The sequence below is a fragment of the Propithecus coquereli genome, unplaced genomic scaffold (assembly GCF_000956105.1).
Source record: "Propithecus coquereli isolate 6110/MARCELLA unplaced genomic scaffold, Pcoq_1.0 Scaffold344, whole genome shotgun sequence".
In the NCBI taxonomy this organism is placed as follows: domain Eukaryota; kingdom Metazoa; phylum Chordata; class Mammalia; order Primates; family Indriidae; genus Propithecus; species Propithecus coquereli.
Window position 1 is genome coordinate 453,992 of NW_012149108.1, and position 7,322 is coordinate 461,313.

The following is a 7,322-nucleotide window of genomic DNA, read 5'->3' on the forward strand; positions in this document are numbered from 1 at the left end:
TGCTACCCCCACCAAATAAGCCAAACTGAGCGAAGACTAAGAGGCACTGAATTTTTTTTCCTTACTCCTCCATCCAGAATTGCCTCTCCTCCCCTGCCCCTGAATGCCCCTTCAGCAAAGATTTATTTTTGCCTCCCACATCCACAAATGGGCATGGTGGGTAGTTTTGAGAGACGTAATTGTTAACGGAAAGAAGCCAAACTCTGTAAAAGAATTTTAAAGAGATTTATTATGAGCCAAATTCGAGGACCATGACACGGAGCCACGCCCAAGAAGCCTTGAGCAAGTGAACTCGTTATGGCTGGGTTACAGTTTGGTTTTACACATTTCAGGGAGACAGGGGTTACAGGTAAAGTCATACATCAATATGTGGGAGGCATACATTGGTTTGGCCCGAAAAGGTGGGCCATCTGGAAGGGGAGGGGAAGGCTTACGGGTTATAGGTGGGTTTAAAGATTCTTTGACTTGTAGTTGGTTAAAGACATGAAGCTTTGTCCAAAGGTTTGAAATGTTTTAAGATGAGGAGGTCTGTTAATCAGAGACAAGCCACCTGACATATATGTGTTGTGTAAATTGAGGACCTGCAGGTTTATCTTGCATATCCTTAGGCCTGTTAAGGGGTTACAAAGGATGTCTCTAAGAAGGGAGGGGGGCATGATGAGGCGTGTCTGACCTCCCTCCTGGTGGCAGGCAATTTAGTATCTCCTTGGCCAAGAGAGAGTCCAGTCAGTCAGCTGGTGAAGGGTGTGGGAGGCTTGAGATTTTATTTTAGTTCTGTAGTGAGCTGAGATGCTTTGAAGGGTTAATGAATAAAAAGGTATAATGCAATTATAGTTGCTAGGGAACTTTAATGAACGCTATTTGCTTCTGTACAAAGCTTGCGGTTAGCAATTGTTAGAATTCAGGGCCGGATCGCCCTACGCAAAGTATGTCAAGGGTTCAACTTATGACCGATGTGTAACTGGAAAAATGTTCTGTGTTTAATCTATAACTTAGATTGTGCTTTACTTCATTGATTGTAATCTGTCTTCGGGCACCAGAGATCTGTGAGAACAGCCAGATCTCAGGACTCTGTGTCATTGAAATATTGATTGTACATCCTGCCTTTGTTTCCTTTGTTCTCAGAATACCTGTTTTATGCCATGTAGCCTCCCTCAAATTGGTATAAAATTCCTGTAGAAGCTAAAGACTGGTGCCACTCTCTTGTACTGCTTTTATGCGGGCAGAGGTGGTCGCTGGCCAGCTAATAAAGACTCTCAATTTGGCTCCATTGAATTCTCTCGTGGTCTGTTCGCGCCCTCCACACTACAACAGTTCACGTAATGAATTGAAATTCCATAAAAGCTAGTTTTCATTTTCTGGATTTCCAGGCGTTCATTCGGACATCCACACCATCCTAAGCCTAAAATTAAGGTATAATCAACAGCAAAGAATTCAGAGAGGCCCAGGACTGGATCATTTAGCCTACTCTCTAGAAATTCAGATTTGGAGGCAGCACCCTAAAATGTTTCACCTGAGTCTTTAGGTACTTGCACATGACTGAGGGTGTTCCTTAAAAGTTTGAGGAATGGGGGAGGATTGCTTGAGCTCAGGAGTTCGAGACCAGCCTGAGCAAGAGTGAGACCCCCCCCGCCCCCCCCCTGGAGGCTGTGTGGGGACCCGTGTCCCAAGCTGCTCTGGCCTGCCCGCCCTTGCGACACTGTGCGGCTGGAACTGATGCGTGCCTGTAGTCCCAGCTACCTGGGAGGCTGAGGCAGAAGGATCACTTGAGCCCAGGAGTTTGAGGTTGCTGTGAGCTAGGCTGATGCCACGGCACTCTAGCCCAGGCAACAGAGTGAGACTCTGTCTCAAAAAAAAAAAAAGGTTTGAGGAATGAAGGAAAGAAGAAATTTATAACATTCTGCCAAACAATTGTCCAGTCTCTGTTCACCCACTTACAATAATGGGGAGCTTCTATCTTTGTAGCGCTCTCTCTTTAAATGCCCTTCTGGATATTGAACTAAAATATCTTCCTGTTATGTCTGTTCATTAGTGGGATCAACATTTTATCCAGGGAAATGCTGACTAACCCAGAGGTTTATGGAAAGGTATATGCATCAAAGATATTGATTTCCCAAATGGAAGAATTAAATACTAGCTAAGTGTGATGTTGGGGCTCAGAAAACAATACCCCTCAAAATGAAGGCCTTAGAAGCAAAAGTTTTTCTCTGACCTTTTCCTGCCCTCCCGGGTCCCACTCCCATTCTTCCTGAGGCTAGCTATGGAAATTAGAATCCCTCTTCCCCAAGGCAGGTCACAGACACCAGAACCCTTTTCCCCAAACCCAGCCATAAAACCTAAAAATGTTACTCTGACTTTTCCTCCATTTTTCTGTACAAAAACTGGCCACAAAGAAATTATCTGACCTGCCTTGTTTGACTGTAGGTCATAACGTTACCAAAAGCTCAGCACTTGTCCCCCAGCCTGTATCAGAAGAACAAGGACAAGTGGTTTGAGGAGAAGGAAAGAAAGATTTATTAATTTGCCAGCAAATGAGGAGGATTGAGACTCTTGTCTAAAAACTTCCTTCAGGCCGGGCGCGGTGGCTCACGCCTGTAATCCTAGCACTTTGGGAGGCCGAGGCGGGCGGATTGTTTGAGCTCAGGAGTTCGAGACCAACCTGAGCAAGAGCAAGACGCTGTCTCTACTAAAAATAGAAAGAAGTTAATCGGACAACTAAAAATATATAGAAAAAATTAGCTGGGCATGGTGGCGCATGCCTGTAGTCCCAGCTACTCGGGAGGCTGAGGCTGTAGGATCACTTGAGCCCAGGAGTTTGAGGTTGCTGTGAGCTAGGATGACGCCACGGCACTCTAGCCCAGGCAACACAGTGAGACTCTGTCTCAAGAAAAAAAAAAAAAAAACTTCCTTCATCCTCATAATAAGCAGAAATACAGAACTTTTAAAGGGAGGCCATTTAGCTTCAGGCAATTGTTTAACAATTGATAATTCTGATGGTCCCATCTCCTAAAATAATCCACTGGCCTCTGCCCACCTGGGAGGCCCACCCGGACCTCCCCAGCCTGGACCTCCATCTTGACATTAGGCTGAGCCATTTCCTGTAGCATGAAGAACAAAGGACACTCCCCTGCTCCTCCCAGCCACTGGCCTGGGGCAGGGATGTAGGTTTTAGTTTCCACAGAGAGTGAGGTTTTAGGCTAGCTTGGTGGCTCAAGCCTGCAATCCTAGCACCCTGGGAGGCCAAGGTGGGAGGATTGCTTGAGGTCAGGAATTCCAAGACAAGCCTCTGCAAGAACGAGGCCCATCTCTACTAAAAATAGAAAAAATTACCCCAAAGTAGAAAAAATTAGCTGGTAGCCCCAGCTACTCAGGAGGCTGAGGCTGGAGGATCTCTTGGATCTGAGAGTTAGAAGTTGTAGTGAGCTATGATGGCACCACGGCACTCTAGCCTGGGTGACAGAGTAAGACTCTGTCTCAAAAAAAAAAAAAAAAAAAGAGTGAGGTTTTAAAGAAACAGAAAACATTTTTGTCTTTTTTTTTTTCAGGCTTTCAGGCCATTTTCTCTGTTATGTTCCCCACTGTCAGTATTACTCTTCTATATCTATGGAAAGAGGGGCAACTACTCTGTTACAATAACATCCCCTCATTGAAGAGAGGGTCCTGCCCCATACCCAGAAGGAATTCATGCTCAAAGAGGCCAAGAAGAAGCTAGACAGACAGGCTTTGCTGGGTTTCCCCACTCAATCTATTAGCATTAGATCAAACCCTTTTTGTCCAGTCATATTTCTACATGGCAGTTCATACTTTGTTGAACCTAAGCATAAAAATGGACAATTTCCCCCGTATCTTTGGGTCTTCTTTCTGAAGGCTCATGTGTATACACATTAAATAAATTTGTATGCCTTTTCTCCAATTTATCTGCCTTTTGTGAGTTGATTTTTCAGCAAAGCTTCAGAGGGCCAAGAGGAACTTTCCCCTTGCTCCCCATCCCTGTGATCTCCTACAGTTATCGAATAAGTGATGCCTTTAAAAAGCACTACCTGACAATATTTCATGTTAGGATCTTCCAAAGGAGTGTATATTAGAAGCTTTCTGAAAGGCAAAAAATGTTTCAAAAGTGCATACCCTCTGACCCAGTAATTACACATCTAGGAATCTGTCCTATGAAAATAATATGGGCCGGGCGCAGTGGCTCATGCCTGTAATCCTAGCACTCTGGGAGGCCAAGGCGGGCGAATTGTTTGAGCTCAGGAGTTCGAGACCGGCCTCAGCAAGAGCGAGACCCCGTCTCTACTAAAAAAATAGAAAAAATTATCTGGACAACTAAAAATATATAGAAAAAATTAGCCGGGCATGGTGGCACATGCCTGTAGTCCCAGCTACTCGGAAGGCTGAGGCAGTAGGATCTCTTGAGCCCAGGAGTTTGAAGTTGCTGTGAGCTAGGCTAACGCCACGGCACTCACTCTAGCCAGGGCCAGAGTGAGACTCTGTCTCAAAAAAAAAAAAAAAAAAAGAAGAAAATAATATGGCATGAAAAAGTTTTTTTGAACAAAGTTTTAACCACAGCATTTCTTTTAAAATTGTATCAAAAGAATGTGTGAACTAAAATAAAATTTTAAGGCTCACTCCCCCACCGGCAGGCTGAATGGACCCCCTCGTGGCCAAAGGAATATCCTAAAACTAAGTTGTCTGCCAGGAGGAGGGAGGTCAGACATGCCTCATGATGCCCCGCTTCCCTTCTTGGAGACATCCTTTGTAACCCATTAACAGGCCTAAGGGTATGCAAGACACACCTGAAGGGCCTCAATTTACGCCACAAATCTGTGTCCAGTGGCTTATCTCTGATAAGCTCCTTATGTTGAAACATGCCAAGCCTTTAGACAAAGCTTCATGTCTTTAACTAATTACAAGCCAAGGAATCTTTAAACTCACCTATAACCTGTAAGCCCCCTCACCTTCCAGATGGCCTACCTTTTCGGGCCAAAGCAATGTATGCCTCCCACATATTGATTTATGACTTTACCTGTAACCTCTGTCTCCCTGAAATGTGTAAAACCAAACTGTAACCCAGCCATAACGAGTTCACTTGCTCAAAGCCTCTTGGGCGTGACTCCGGGTCATGCCTCAAATTTGGCTCAGAGTAAATCTGTTTAAAATTATTTTACAGAGTTTGGTCTTTTTTTTCATTGACAAATGAAAACCACCAAAATGTTCCTCAGGAGGATTATGTAAATTCTGAATACCAGATAAACTATTAGGCAAACATTTAAAATGATTACAAATACTTTGTTAAAACATGATGAAATATGGCCAGGCGTGATGGCTTACACCCGTAATCTCAGCACTTTGGAGTATCACTTGAGGCCAGAAGTTCAAGACTGCAGCAAGCTATGATCACATTACTGCACTCTAACCTGGGTGAAAGAGTGATACCCTGTCTCAGGGAAAAAAAACAACAACAAAAACAAAACCATGATGAAATGCTTGTGTATCGAATAGACCAGCCAAGGCTTGGATTCTACAAAAAATCTACCAATGTGCAAAGGGTTCCCTAACAGAAGCCTAGCCCACCCCTCCCCAGCACATCCTCTTTCTGAGCCCAATCTAGGGCTGTTTTTGTTTTGTTTTTTTTAAAGAAACTTAAGATACAAAAAATTACAAAGAACAATATGAAAAATACTCACATTCTAATACCCAGAATTAACAACTTTTTACATTTTTATCATTTATTTTTATGCCCCTCCTTTTTAAAAGGAAATAAAACACTACAGATAAAACCAAAGTCTCCTTTCCTTTCTTCCCTGGAGACAACCATTATGAGTTTAGTGTGTATATTTCCAGTCCATTTTTAAAAATAATTATATATATATTTAGTATTATGTGTTTTTTAACCTAAATAGTATGATTCATAATTTCTGTTTTTGTCTTGCTTTTCATTCCATGTAAAGTTTTTGAGATCTATCCATGATGATACAGAAAGGTCAGGTTCATTCCTTTTGACTATTGTATAATATTGCATCATATAAATGTCACTTTTTTTTTTTAAGGGAGGACAGGGTCTCCCTCTCTTGCCCAGGCTAGAGTGCAGTGGTGTCATCATAGTTCACTGTAATCTCAAAACTCCTGGGCTTAAGTGATCCTCCTGCCTCAACCTCCCAAGTAGCTGGGACTATAGGCACACACCACCGCACCCAGCTAATTATTTTTATTTTTTGTAGAGACAGGGTCTTGCTATGTACTTGCTATATACTATGTATTTTCCATGTACTGATAATAGAATGAAATCCAAAATATACTAAGCACATGTGTGTGTGCACATGCACACACAAAGTGAGGTCAAAAGTGTGCACAATGTTGTCATTTATGTATATATACTTTTTTTTTTAAAGATTAGTCAAGTGCAGTAGTGAGGAGGGGGGAAGTATAAATACCTCTTTATACACAGAATATCTCTGGTATCTCTGGAATGATACATAAGAAATTGGTAACAATGGTTGCCCCTTGGTAGGGAAACTGGGTGGCTGGGAACCTTTTGAATTTTGCTCCATGTACATGAAACTGTAACTCAGAAAATCTTAAACTCTTTTGTTCCCATTTGGCTTAGAATAAAATCTAATTCCTTACAATGGCCTAAAAGACCCTGCATAATTTGGGCCCTGCCTAGTTTTCCAACTTCAACTTGCACCACTCTTCCTGGCTCTTAGGATACTATAGCCACTAGAATGTAAGTTCCTTGTGGGCAGGAATATGTCTTTCTTGTTCACTTTTTGATCTCTAGCACCTAGCACAGGGCATAACATTCAACAGGAATCCAGTATTTTTCTAAAGGGATACTGAATGAATTTGATTTGCAATTTTAGTAAAGATAAAGAGATAATGCCTAGCATAGTACTTGGCACATAGTAGCCACTCAACAGAAAGGGACACAATGTGGGGTTTTCTCTGTGTATCACTTGAAAGGCTGTCATGTGTATGTGAGTAGAACCTCATTATGTACTGTGCCAGAAACCAATAGGTGAAAGCCAGAGGAGGAAAAATATTAATTAATTCAGCATTAAAAATGCCCTAACAAACAGCTGTACATATGGCAGGGGCTGCCTTAAGAGGTGATCATCCCACCCTGCTTAATCAGTTATCTGTTCTTTGTCAGGAAAACTGTAAAAAATAAATCTGAGTGCTCTTCTGAGATGAGGACATTGAGGCAAAAGATGGTTAAATAACATGTCTACAAGATTAAAAAAAATAAAAGACGGAGGTAGAATTTACAAGCAGGCTGTAAGACTCCAGGGCCCCTACTCTTAATCACTATGCCATCCTACCTT